This window comes from Triticum urartu, chromosome 2 (genome assembly GCF_003073215.2).
Source record: "Triticum urartu cultivar G1812 chromosome 2, Tu2.1, whole genome shotgun sequence".
Taxonomy (NCBI): Eukaryota; Viridiplantae; Streptophyta; class Magnoliopsida; order Poales; family Poaceae; genus Triticum; species Triticum urartu.
The window spans coordinates 726000240-726015049 of record NC_053023.1 but is presented as its reverse complement, the minus strand read 5'-3'; the positions used below and the strand labels follow the sequence as shown (position 1 = coordinate 726015049).

The window sequence follows — 14810 nt, the reverse complement described above, 5'->3', positions numbered from 1 at the left end:
TCCAAGCTTCTCTTGTCTATCTGTTCCACTCCTTGTGGCCGTCCACATGTTTTTGGATACAGAGCGTCACCTCACACCTTACCTGATGGACACGCATCAAAAAACAAGGGTCCAAAGATTTCAAAAAGGGTATTCTAGACGAATTTTCACTCAAAGGGGTAATTAGTGTCACAAATGTATAAATATGGGGTAAAAAGTGGAATTCACTCTCTTATTAATAGCATCCATTGCAGCGACATGTAGGTGTTCGAATTTGATCACAGAAGATGTGAAATCCTTTTCTCTTTCCCCCTGTTTTACGCCTTTGTTCAGAGTTGGGCTGTTCGGTAATCGGCACATTAACTGAATGAAGTTCCTCTGTTTTCTGTATGCCTCGCTCTGCTAAGTTGCTTTTCCCGTCTAACTCTGAACGCCGACCCTCTCTTGACAAACACAGCCTCTGGCCTTTCAAACAATAGTCACAGAAGCGCATGGATGGACAAGGAGGGTGATATTGAGTGATATAAACTCGTAGCCGAAATTTTCATCATCATCGTCGTGGTGTCTTTACAAGCGATCAGGGCAACCGGCCAAATCTGATCTGAGGCCATGACTACATGCTACTAAGCGCTAATACTAATTGGGTCCCCAGCTGCTGAGGTACATGACCGTCCTCAGCCCCTCCTCGGCCTTCTCCGCTCTCCGCCTCTCCACCAGGGCCGCCGTGGAAGCTGCTTCGTGCTCTGCGAGCCGCCGACGCGGACGTTGGCCTTGGACTTGGCAGCTCGGTGGATGGACTTGAGCGCGTAGTTCCAGCGGCAGAGTCCGGCCTGGTCCTTGAGCGCCTCCACCGCCCCCACGCTCATGGCCACCATCCACGACGCCTTCGCCGGACCAGCCATTGCTTCTCCTGCGCTAGTATTGTATTTTCATCAAGAAAGAAACACAATAGTTCTTGGTTTTCATTTTAGTGGCTCTTTTTCCTCAGCGTGCAAGTCCACATGTTTTCACTATAAATATTCATTAGATCAAGGAAATAGACCCAACAAAATTTCTAATAATTTTCTTACTACTTTCAAATTCTGTAGATTTTCCAACAAGAGGCTGCCTTTTCTATTATATTTTTGGTGTATTATGTGCATGTCTAAATCTCTGCCACGCTCTCATGTCAATTTCGAGGAATCTGAAGTTCTTATTAGAGATGAGATTAGCCTCCTCCAGGGAGGCTTGGGAGTAGGATGCCGTGGACATGTATAGCTGAGCTGGCTCGTCCCAGTCTCAGGCCTCTTTTTCTGGTTTTCTCTCTTGTTCTTTCCTCCCAAGGCTACTTCGGCCTTTGTACAGTTTTTCCCCTTCTATAATGAAAAGCAAGTAGTTATTATTAGACAATATCCAAACAATCTTCTGATCTTAAAATATATACCGATAACTGTTATTTATTTTTAATGCTCGTAGTACAAAAAACGTTCACTACATCAACTTTAAGGGATATATCACCAGCAAAAAAGAATTTAAGGGGTATATGTTTTTTAACTACAAAACAATATTTGAAGACACATGAACATTTTTCTGAACTATTAGAACATATATTTTCTAAAAATACACGAAAACAAAATATAGTGAGCAACATTAACATGGTTTGTGAACTACTAGAAGAATTCTGGTGAAATATATGAACATATAACGTGAGTGTTCAACATAAACATTTTTTATGATTATTGAAATTATTTTGTTGATATACACGAACGTATATTTTATGAATTAGAATAATTCTGACATGCTATGCTAAAATTCCCTTTTTTATTTAACCGACACTCTATTTTGAAATCTATTTATACGTACAATAAATTTGTTTTTGATGACTTCAGGTATGATGTATGCAGTTTTTAAGTTCTCTTTTTACATGCTCGCGCTATTGTGGAACAAACCTGTGTCAAGTTAAAAAGACGGCCATGCTCGTATTGAGCTAGCCCCAAGATCCAACTCGTTGCTTGGGCAGGCTATAAGCGGTACATAGAGCTCCTTCTGGCAAAATGTCGGCCAAAATATTTGCAAACAACATTGATTGGTATAATTAAGGATCACAAACAGTAAAATAAAAGATGCAAAATACGTAGGAATTTGCTATATCTAGCAACAATATTTAAATAAAGTGCCTTTGAGAATTGAGGTGAGGCAGACCCAAAAAAAATGCTTTGTTGGGCATATTTTTTTATGTGAAAAGTTGTCTTAAAAAAACCAATCCAAAATGGACTTAGCTAGGCATGCATTTTAGAAACTTGGTATTATCCATTTATACTAAACACTTTTACTTTTTAAAACAACATAATGATTATACATATTGTTTTTTTGGTTTGACACAACATTGCCAAACAATTTTAACTATTTTCACTACTATATACTAACAACATAAACCACAAGTACTAACTTAAATGTAAATATTATAACATTGAAATTACTATAATGCTAAACTAACTCTATTTTGTTGCAAACCTTATGTTATTTTAAACAAAATCAATGATCTGAAAATGCTACTTTCAGAAGCATTTTGGAGCACTGATTTTGTTTTTTTTTGCCACACCTTCCAAAAATGTGACCTCATGATAAAAGTTTGCCTACACTTAGAACATTTGTCAAAGTTTACCAAAAAAATCAGATTTTTTTAAATTTTACTGTTCATCCAAACTCATTTGAGCTCGAGCTCAAAAGGGTACTTTCGGTGTCAAAGCTTTTTCCATAAAAAAAGGTGCCAAGATTTACTAAGCAGTAGTACTGTATTTTGATCAAGAAAGAAACACAATAATTCTTCATTTTATTTTTAGTGGCTAATTTTCCCCAGCGTGCAAGTCTACATGTTTTCTCTATAAATATTCTTTAGCTAAGGGAAATAAGACCAACAAAATTTCTAATAATTTTCTTGCTACTTTCTTATAGACTTTCTAACAAGAGGCTGGCTTTTTTATTATAATATTTTTGGTGTATTATGTGCATTTCTAAATCTCTGTCATGCTCTCATGTCAGTTTTGAGGCAGCTGAAGTTCTTATAAACTAAGGAAACTACGAGTGTCTATTTAAAAGCCGACTTAGAAAATCTTATTTATAAGCACTAGTGATTTTTTAGTCGATATAAAGCAAGTAGTTATTATTAGACAACATTCGAACAATTTTTTGCTCTTAAAATATATAATGATAAATTTTATTTATTTTTTAATTCTCGTAGCATGGAAAATGTTCGCTACATCAACTTTAACACATATATCACCAGCAAAAAAACTTAGTTCTTTTGGGCGATTCTCCCCGAATCGCCCCCTCCCCAGCTTCCCCCAGAATCGCCACTCCATTTTTTTTGTACAATCCTAACTAATTAGACCTTAACTATATAGGATTGTAAAAAAATTATGGTGTGACGATTCCGCGAGAAGCTGGGGAGGTGGGCAATTCTGGGAGAATCGCCCAAAAGAACTGGCCCAAACTATATTTCTTTTGTGAACTACAAACTATATTTGAAGATTCATTATTTTTCTTCAAACTATCAAAACATATATTATCTCAAAAAACATAAAAACAAATATATTGAGCAACATTAACATGGTTTGTGAACTAACAGCAAAAATTTGGTCAAATATATATGAACATATAACGTGAGTGTCCAACATGAACATTTTTTATGATTATTGAAATTATTTTGTTAAGTACACGAACATATATTTTATGAATCAGAATAGTTGCATGATATGTTGAAATTCAATTTTTTATTTAAGCGATATTGTACTTTGGAAATCAGTTTATATGTACAATGAATTTATTTTTTATGACTGTAGATATGATTTATGTTCTTTTAAAATCTCTTTTCGCACATACGCACTATTGAACGAACCCGTGTCAAGTCAAAGAGGCGACTACGTTCGTATTGAGCTAGTCCAAGAAGACTAGCATAGCACTTGCGCAGGCTATACGCTGTACATAGAGCTCTCTCTGGCAAAAAATGGATAAAACATATCTGGAAACAAAATTGATTGGCATAATTAAAGATCACAAACTGGAAAGTAAAAGATACAAAAGAGGTAGAATTTCGATATGTCTAGTATAACATGAAGTGCCTTCGAGTACTGAGGTGCCAGACATGTAATGGCCTTTACTAGGCATGTCATTTATAAAATTGGTTATTATTTATTTATACTAAATATTTTTATTTTTTAAATAACATAATGGCTATACATATTTTTTTTGGTTTGACATAACATTACCAAACAATTTTAACTATTTTTCGGGTATACTAACATCATAAACCACAAGTAGTAACTTAAATATAACTATTGTACAATTGAAATTACTATAATGCTAAAATAACTCCATTTTGTTGCACAATTTATGTTATTTTATGAAACTTGTTTTGAACTATGTTAAATTAAATCTAAATGTAAGAAAATGCAAAAAATATTTTAGTATGTCTGGATTCATATACATATTAAATTTTGTGCCACTTAGATGCACAAATAATGCTATGTGTTTGATTTAGTAGTATCTTTAAATATTTTGATACAGAGTTCTATGATATGTGCCTAGCAAATATCTTAACAGAGATTTGTGGGGAACAATCATTTATCGGAATAGTAATTGTTATGATATTATTGATCAAGTTAATTACTTGGAAGGAACTTTAATTTTCTTGGAAAGTCAACCTATTTTTTGATTTTTCTTGCTTCAATGACCCTAGGACAAAATCCAAAATGTTGGTCATTCAACGGGAATTGGAAAGGCAAATGTGTTATGCCTCCCCATGACATCGCTCTCGCTCTGACCAGAACATGTTTTTAGAGCCCTCCTTCCCTTCCCCTCCCATGCTGGCTCCCTCCCCACCATCTTCGGCAACCACGATGGCTAGTGGTGAGTGGGAGGGGGGTTTGGATCTTGTGCCAAATAAACCTGATCGTGGCTTAACTCTCCTGCTCTTCATGATCCATCTTGTGGTCATGAGGGCTGGAGCTAGGGTGGTCGGAGCTCGCCGGCTAACTGGATTTGAGACCCGGTCATGTCTTTCCCCCCTGGTAGGGTTGAAAAGGATGGTGTTGGTGTGTGAGTGTGAATTTTCACCCCTCATCTTAAGTTTTTTCTTGCCTATATCGTGAAGGGAAGAGACATGCACGGGGAGAAGAACATCTAAATTTGGTGTTGTGGCTCGCTAGTGTTGCCTCTCTAGAGCTGGAATTGCAATTCTCTTTGCTACTTTATCTCAAGGTCATTACATGTTGTGCTTATTGATAATCTATGGTGCCCATTGAGGTTCTCTCTCTCTCTCTCCCCCCTTCTCTCTCTTTCTCTCTCTATCTCCCAAAGGACTATACCTCGATGGTCTGCGGTCGATATGTCTTGCCCCGGTGTTGGTTTTCTACGCGTTTGGTTCACATGCAAAAACATCATGCGTGCATTCTATGTGGCGTGCCTATAATTGCAAATGGGACTGCAAAGAAGAAACTTATTAGGGAGAAATCACTTCTGGTTCCTTCAAAACAAACTTATTAGGTTGTTAGCGATAGGGTTCAGGTTCAACCTGTGTAACAAAGTCCATGCAATCTTAACTTCCCCCCTCTCTCGTATCCCACTTGTACGATGAATCTGCCTGAACGCCACCCCTATGAGGACTAAAAACCTTAACCTAAACTACTAACCAAAGTTGAGACACGATTCTCCTCCATGCCACCGAGCACCGGAGAGGCAAGCGGAGGGGAGGCGAATCCATAGACCCACAAGTGATGCTTGGAGGGGAGGTGTATGCCCTAGCCACCACTTAGGAAAAAGAAACTATTTGTAAGTTCTACTGCTAGTACCTGTTGCAACGAGCACACCACCCCTAACCATGTACTAGCACTCCATCCTAATTTGGGCCCCAACAACTGGAGGAGGATTTGTGGTCTATGGGACATCTACACCCTATATGGGGAAAAATTAGTAATTCAACAAAAAATCAAAAATTCTTGAAAATATTTTTGAAATAAACTTGACTTTCTGTTGTACTCGTAAGAAAAAATTCACAAAAGGAAAATATCCCTTTGACTTCTTTTCAAAAAAGAATTTTTTTGGCTAAAATAGTGTGAATAGTGACCTATAATAGCAAATAAATTTTGTCTTTTTTGCTGTGAGGTCAACTTTTGTATTTTTTCATGAAAATTTATATACTAGTGCAAAAGTAAGTCAAGTGTTTTGTCAAAATAGTTCTTACCTATTTTGTCTTTTAGTAAAATATTTAAAAAAATCATCATATAGGGTGCATATACAACCAAGAACACAAATGTATTTCCCCCCAACAGCTAAGGTACATGAAAGTACTCAAACCCTCCTCCTCCTTCTATGCTGGGCATATTACCGATTTCCTGATTAATTTAATTCATAAATAAATCTAATGATACTTCAACAATATTAATCTCATATTGGTACATAAATGTATGAGACGTACTAGACATAGAATAGTTAAATCTATGATAGCAACAATTATGGCCAACACATGAATAAGTAAGTAAGCGATGAACAAATCATACTCTCCAGTTGAAAAGGTCAGAGCCATGGCGGTGGCAGATGCTTCACCAATCTTCTTTGTGGAGTTGATCACACCAGCCATGGCGATATCAGGGAAGTCCAGGAAGTAGTACAAGTTGATGATGAGTGGGTCTTGTGTCATGGTTTAGAGCACACTTGTTGCACATTTTTGTATCAAAATGTCTGATATCATATCCATCTAGCCATTTTCATGTCAATTTTTGATACGTCTCCAACGTATCTATAATTTTTGATTGCTCCATGCTATTATATTATCTATTTTGGATGTTAATGGGCTTTATTTTACACTTTTATATCATTTTTGGGACTAACCTACTAATCGGAGGCCCAACCCAAATTGCTGTTTTTTTGCCTATTTTAGGGTTTCGAAGAAAAGAAATATCAAACGAAGTCCAAACGGAATGAAACCTTAGGGAACGTGATTTTCTCAATAAACGTGATCCAGGAGACTTGGAGTGGCCGTGAAGAAACAAGGGAGGAAGGCACGAGGCAGGGGGACGCGCCCTCCACCCTCGTGGGCCCTCCGTTGCTCCACCGACATACTTCTTCCTCCTATATATATCCACGTACCCCCCAAACATCCAGGAGCACCACGAAAACCTAATTCCACCGCCGCAACCTTCTGTACCCGAGAGATCCCATCTCGGGGCCTTTTCCGGAGCTCTGCCGGAGGGGGCATTGATCACGGAGGGCCTCTACATCAACTCCATGGCCTCTCCGGTGATGTGTGAGTAGTTTACTTCAGACATACGGGTCCATAGTTATTAGCTAGATGGCTTCTTCTCTCTCTTTGGATCTCAATACAAAGTTCTCCTCGCTTCTCTTGGAGATCTATTCGATGTAATCTTCTTTTGCGGTGTGTTTGTCGAGATCCGATGAATTGTGGGTTTATGATCCAGATTATCTATGAACAATATTTGATTCTCCTCTGAATTCTTTTATGTATGATTGGTTTATCTTTGCAAGTCTCTTCGAATTATCAGTTTGGTTTGGTCTACTAGATTGATCTTTCTTGCAATGGGAGAAGTGCTTAGCTTTGGGTTCAATCTTGCGGTGCTCGAGAACCAACACGTATTGTATTGTTGCCATCGAGGATTGATGTCTACTACACAACCTTCTTCTTGTAGACGTTGTTGGGCCTCCAAGTGCAGAGGTTTGTAGGATAGTAGCAAATTTCCCTCAAGTGGATGACCTAAGGTTTATCAATTCGTGGGAGGCGTAGGATGAAGATGGTCTCTCTCAAACAACCCCGCAACCAAATAACAAAGAGTCTCTTGTGTCCCCAACACACCCAATACAATGGTAAATTGTATAGGTGCACTAGTTCGGCGAAGAGATGGTGATACAAGTGCAATATGGATGGTAGATAAAGGTTTTTGTAATCTGAAATTATAAAAAACAGCAAGGTAACTAATGATAAAAGTGAGCGTAAACGGTATTGCAATGCGTTGAAACAAGGCCTAGGGTTCATACTTTCACTAGTGCAAGTTCTCTCAACAATAATAACATAATTGGTCATATAACTATCCCTCAACATGCAACAAAGAGTCACTCCAAAGTCACTAATAGCGGAGAACAAACAAAGAGATTATGGTAGGGTACGAAACCACCTCAAAGTTATCCTTTCTGATCGATCTATTCAAGAGTCCGTAGTAAAATAACATGAAGCTATTCTTTCCGTTCAATCTATCATAGAGTTCTGATGTCTACTACACAACCTTCTTCTTATAGACGTTGTTGGGCCTTCAAGTGTAGAGGTTTGTAGGACAGTAGCAAATTTCCCTCAAGTGGATGACCTAAGGTTTATGAATCCGTAGGAGGCGTAGGATGAAGATGGTCTCTCTCAAGCAACCCTGCAACCAAATAACAAAGAGTCTCTTGTCTCCCCAAAACACCCAATACAATGGTAAATTGTATAGGTGCACTAGTTCGGCGAAGAGATGGTGATACAAGTGCAATATGGATGGTAGATAAAGGTTTTTGTAATCTGAAATTATAAAAAACAGCAAGGTAACTAATGATAAAAGTGAGCGTAAACGGTATTGCAATGCGTTAAAACAAGGCCTAAGGTTCATACTTTCACTAGTGCAAGTTGTCGGTGTCAAAACCGGCGGATCTCGGGTAGGGGGTCCCGAACTGTGCGTCTAGGCCGGATGGTAACAGGAGGCAAGGGACACGAAGTTTTACCCAGGTTCGGGCCCTCTCGATGGAGGTAAAACCCTGCGTCCTGCTTGATTAATATTGATGATATGGGTAGTACAAGAGTAGATCTACCACGAGATCAGAGAGGCTAAACCCTAGAAGCTAGCCTATGGTATGATTGTTGATGTGTATGTTGTCCTACGGACTAAAACCCTCTGGTTTATATAGACACCGGAGAGGGTTAGGGTTACATAGAGTCGGTCACAATGGTAGGAGATTTGAATATCCATATCGCCAAGCTTGCCTTCCACGCCAAGGAAAGTCCCTTCCAGACACGGGACGGAGTCTTCAATCTTGTATCTTCATAGTCCAGGAGTCCGGCTGAAGGTATAGTTCGGCTATCCGAACACCCCCTAATCCAGGACTCCCTCAGTAGCCCCTGAACTGAAATCAATCTTCAATGACGACAAGTCCGGCGCGCAAATTGTCTTCGGCATTGCAAGGCGGGTTCCTCCTCCAAGTACTTCATAGAAGATTTTAAACACAAAGATAGTGTCCGGTTCTGCAAAATAAATTTTCCACATATTGCCATAGAGAGAATAATATTTACACAAATCTTAATCTGCTGACGTATTCCATGGTGCGACACACCACGGCCAAGCCTTTATTCGAGTCGTTTAATCATCCCACCTCAGCGCGTCATGCGAGGCGGTTTCCTTGGCATGTCGTGTCCAAGCAGAGATCATGCCCCCTTATTCCAGGATTCTCATCAATACGGGCATGGGTAACCCAACCGCGCCATTGATTACGGCGCTTGGAGATAAGCAAGTTTTACCAGGCTGGTGGGGACACGTAGTCGCGTCCACCCATATAAGGGGATAAGGACCCACCTTTTTACCCACGCCTTCTTCCTCCTTTGCCTATCCATTGTTGTGCACCCGAGCTCCAGCGCCCAAGTCCGCACTACCACCTCAACCTTCTCTAGTCATGTCCGGAGCGGGAGGCAAGTGGATGGTCTCCTCCGTCACGGAGGGACACATCAAAAAGCTGAGGAAGGCCGGATATCTGGCTAGCGACATCGCGCACTGGCTTCCCGAAAAGGGGCAGCTCATCCCCACTCCTAGGCCCCATGAGAGGGTGGTATTCCTCCCCCATTTCCTCTGCAGACTGGGCTTCCCTCTGCATCCATTTGCCCGGGGGCTCATGTTCTACTACGGCCTGGATTTCCACGATCTGGACCCGAACTTCGTCATCAACATCTCGGCGTTCATCATCGTGTGCGAGGCGTTCCTCCGCATCCGCCCCCATTTCGGCCTATGGCTTAAGACTTTCAACGTCAAGCCAAAGGTGGTGCGCGGCAGCCAGGCGGAGTGCGGCGGCGCCATGGTTGGCAAGATGGCCAACGTCCTGTGGCTCGAGGGCTCCTTTGTGGAGACCCTGAAGGGGTGGCAATCATGGTGGTTTTACGTCACTGAGCCGCGCGACGCCGAATGGGTCGCACCCCCTGAGTTTCGATCCGCCCCCCCTACGCGGCTCACGTCCTGGAAAGAGATGGGCCTGTCGTGGGGTAAAAAAGGAGAGCTGACCGGACTCCAAACATGCGTCAAAACCCTGGTGGACAAGAAGCTCAGACTTGTCAACGTAGTCTAGGTTATGCTCATCCGCTTGATCCTCCCATGCCAACAACGGGCTTTCAACCTGTGGGAGTTCGACCCAGCGCGTCACCAGACTCTAAACAGGCTCTTCGACACGACGTACGAAGATGCCTGGAAGGTGCTTTTCAAGGGCGCCGAGGCTCCTGCATCCGCTACTGAGGATCGCGGATTCAGTGTGCAGCGTCACGCTCTCGCGATAAGCTGTTTTTTTCCTTTTACAGGGTGTCAGTTTTTCATAGTTTGACTCTATGCGGGATCTAAACTCCCTTACCTTTGACAGGATTGGCAGGTGATGTCCGGACAGATCAACTGTCCGGCTCCTTTGCCCGAAGGCCCAGCGGACGCTCACTTGGCGAAGCTGCTGGTTCCGACACCTTATGTGGTGCCGGAGAAGAAGGTCAAGAAGAAGGCCACGGGGACTCGAAAGAGTGCCCGACGCCCGGAGGTGTCAGATTCATCATCCGACGAATCCAAGACGCACTCCTCCCGTGAAGACAAGGAGGAGGAAGAAGAGACCCCTCCCCCTCCAGCGGGGGAAGGGAAGAAAAGGAAGGCCGCCCTCTCTGAGGAGGCCGGAGGGTCCAAGAAGGGGAAACCCTTCCTCCGGACTGCTCCGCCGACGCCGACGACGGCGGAGATGAGTGGCATCCCAGGGCCAAGCCCCTGGCAAAATCGTAAGTATCCGGATACCGGAGTAATTCATAGTATTCGTTTATTGCTCAGCTTTCCCTTATGTCGAATATGCTTATGTAGCCCACCCAAAGACCGGCTCGACGCGTCGTCGAGTGGCTCACTGGACTCGCCGGAGGTGAACTCGCTTCCGACGGCTTCCTCCCCCCGCCCTACGGACGACACCGAGGTGTTGTCCCAACAGGTTCCAAGTAGGGAGGAGGTGGTCCCGGAGGTGCCGCAAGGCGACCTCCCGGACTCCAGGAGTAAAGGGGATGAAACCCCCCAGGGCTCCAAGTCCGGCTCTAGGCCGGACACCGCTCCGGAACCTTCAAAGGTTCCAGAGTCCGGCGGGGGACCTCCTTCCAAGAGGAGCAAGTCCACCGTGCCGGTGGCCTCCGTCCAATCGGAGGCGCCGGATAATATGCTGGAGGCGCTCCAAGGCGCCTCCATCGACGAGGAGCACCGCGCTATTATGAGTGCGGTGGTCCAGAAGGTTCAGTCCGCAAAAAACGGACTGACTGAAGCTTGTACTAGCCTTTTGACAGGCTTCGAGGTAAGTAAAGAAAGTGTAAATAATAGTACCGCATAGACAGTAGCCCCTGATGCTCTATTTGGCGTTCGGGAAGAAAAGCCGAATGGAGGACCAAATAGAATTCACAGGAGTCTAACAAAAATGAGTCAATATGCATGTGCAGGCTACCCTGCTTGCGTCTGCCGCACTGACTGCGGAAGTGGACACGCTAAAGCAGGACCTCGAAAGGTCCGAGCAAGAGCTCGAGCGTGCCAAGAAGCAGCTCGAGGACAATGAAGGTAAGAAATACCTTGTTAAAAAAAATATATATATATAAGGTGTAATTGCGAAAAATGACAGGATTATCGTGGCTATTGTAGGGGCCATGTCTGAGGTGGCGACCCTTAAGCAAGCGCTGGACGAGGCCGAGAAGAATTCGGCCTCGGAGCGCATCGAGTGGGAGAAGTATGAGGCCGAGGCTGGCAAGGTGCGGCAAGAGCTCCAGGCTCTCATGGAAAAACATGAGAGTTTGGAGCGCGACTCGAAGACGCAAGCGTCCGAGCTTGCGGTGGCTATTGAAAATGCCAAATCTGCCACGGACGAATCCCAGAAGACCCTCCAGGAGTTGGATGAGGTGAAGAAGATAGCGGCGGGTAAGGCATTCTTTATGCAAAGCAAACACATAAATGTGAGTTACCTGTTACTTACACGAATCTGGAGCTCTCCAGGAGCGTTCGCAGATCTTCCCCGGAGTGTATCCGATGCCGCCGCATTCTATCGAGCTGAGGAGGGCAGCTCGACAGAGAAGGTGTTCTGGTCTCAGTACGCTGAGGCTGGACACCCCGTGCCCCTGAGCGACCAGCTGAAGCAACTGGTCGAGCTCCACAAGGCGGCCGAACAGGCCATGAAGGCCCTCGTAGTTTGGCTGTGGCCTGGAGAGGCTCAGCCTGGGAGCTATTTCGGGCTGGTGCGGCGGCTAGTGGAGGCCTGTCCAAGGCTCGAAGTCATCAAGCGCTCTGTCGGCATTGAAGGTGCCCGTAGGGCCCTTGCCCGTGCTAAGGTGCACTGGGGAAAGCTGGATGCTGAGAAGCTTGTGAAGGACGGGCCACCGCCGGGGAAAGAGCATCGCAAGCCCGAGAATTATTATAAGGATGTTCTGAAGGGTGCCCGCCGTGTGGCAGATGAATGTACTATGGATGTAATTTTCGAGTAAAACTCGCTCGTTTTGTCCTGTGCGCTGAAAGCTTGTTCATATGCGCTGAGCAATGCTGCTTGAATTTAAAATATTACCTTCTGTGCGGCTGTTTATCAATACCGAGAGATGGCGAGTCGTCGGCTTCTGCCCCCTTGCCGCTAGTGCTGGGGTGTTCGGGGATAAACCTAGGCGCTCTTTTTCCCATATTTGGGTCCTTCAAGGGAGGCGCTCAGCCCAACGAACGAGGCAATCAGACTATAATGCGTGAACACTCTCACTTAGCCATAGAATTCTATAATTTTAAATTTCGGCGAAGCCCCTAGTATTCGGAAGACCGAGTTCGGGGCGCTATCCACGCCTTGGCCAGACAGAGCCGGCTCCTCGCCCTAAGCGGCATAAGTCTTTAGGGACTCGAAAAAACCTCTCGAATAGCGACCAGCTCTCGCTTCATCATGACAGTCAGTTTTAGCTTTCTCCACTGAGGTGCTCGACCCAGCTCAACCGGGGCACAATCGCAGTGGTTCTCCTAGTGCTACCTTAGCCGATATAGCGGAACGTAAGGCACCAAAACATAGGAGCCGGGCAAACCCAACTATTGACCCAAGACATGATTCGGAGCCGATGCATATAATGCTATAAGTTTGGGGTGCCGCACTTGTTAAAGTGTTCTGACTTCTCACACCATATTGAGGGGTACTAAAGCCCCTGGCGTATTTTGGCTGTACCAACGTGTACGGGTGCAACATGTCGTTAAGGAACATATAAAAAAGGCAATGCAAAAAATAGACAAAAGCTATGCATTTTTTATTAAAATAGCTGCGATCAAAGCAGAATGATACAAGTAATGCGATAAACGAAAAGTTGGACTATTTAACATGTCTGCTCCAGGGGCAAGCTGCGGAATAGTATGCGAAACAGGTATACTGCTCGTGATAGAGACCACCTGCGATTTCCGTAATGCGGCATGGCTTGTCTGCTTCCCTGGTCCTTGCATCGTTTGTGCGTCAATTGAACTGCCGAACAGGCCTTCCGAAGAGTAGAGTCCTGAAAGTAAGAGAAAAGTAAAAAATCGGCAGCCCTTGGTGCGGTTTAAGCCATGTTTTGGGCATGCCGTGATGGTGCCCCTCCCCCTATGCCCATGGTATTTCCAGAGCGTAGTTATGGACGCGAAGTACTGGCGTCGCCTTTTTGCGAGGGTTGGGGTTGGGGCCGCATTGCTACGCCTGCTCGGAACGTGCCAGGCGGTCTTGTTGTAGGTTACTCTGGGCGCGCTTGATGGTGTTCGGACGTTTAATGGCCGGACTGGAGAACTGCCTGGAGAGGCTGCTTTGTACTTCCGCTGCAAGGGCTGCTGTGTGCTCCTCCGTTCGGAGGGAGCGTTCGGTGTTTCCATTGACTGTAATTACTCCACGAGGGCCTGGCATCTTGAGCTTATGGTATGCGTAGTGCGGTACCGCATTGAATTTGGCGAATGCAGTTCGCCCGAGCAGTGCGTGATAGCCACTGCGAAACGGGACTATGTCGAAGATTAACTCCTCGCTTCGGAAATTATCCGGAGATCCGAAGACCACTTCAAGTGTGACTGAGCCTGTACAGTTGGCCTCTACACCTGGTATTACGCCTTTAAAGGTCATTTTGGTGGGCTTAATCCTTGAGGGATCAATGCCCATTTTTCGCACTGTATCCTGGTAAAGCAGGTTCAGGCTGCTGCCGCCGTCCATGAGGACTCTAGTGAGATGAAATCCGTCAATAATTGGGTCTATAAACAATGCGGCAAATCCACCATGACGGATGCTAGTGGGATGGTCTCTTCGATCAAAGGTGATCAGGCAGGAGGACCATGGATTGAACTTTGGGGCGACTGGCTCTACCGTGTATACGTCCCTTAACGCGCGCTTCCGCTCCCTTTTGGGGACGTGGGTGGCGTATATCATGTTCACCGCCTGCACTTGTGGGGGAAAACCCTTTTGTCCATTGTTGTTCAGCGGCCGGGGCTCCTCGTCGTCATCGCTATGCAACCCCTTGTCTTCATTGTCGGCGCTTAGCTTGCCTGCCTGCTTGAACACCCAACAATCCCTGTTGGTGTGATTGGCCGGCTTTT

General features: G+C 44.4%; 1 pseudogene; it reads right to left on the bottom strand.

Moving 5' to 3' along the window:
• Positions 1–424: 424 nt before the first annotated feature.
• Positions 425–932, bottom strand: LOC125534402 (annotated as a pseudogene).
• Positions 933–14810: the final 13878 nt, after the last annotated feature.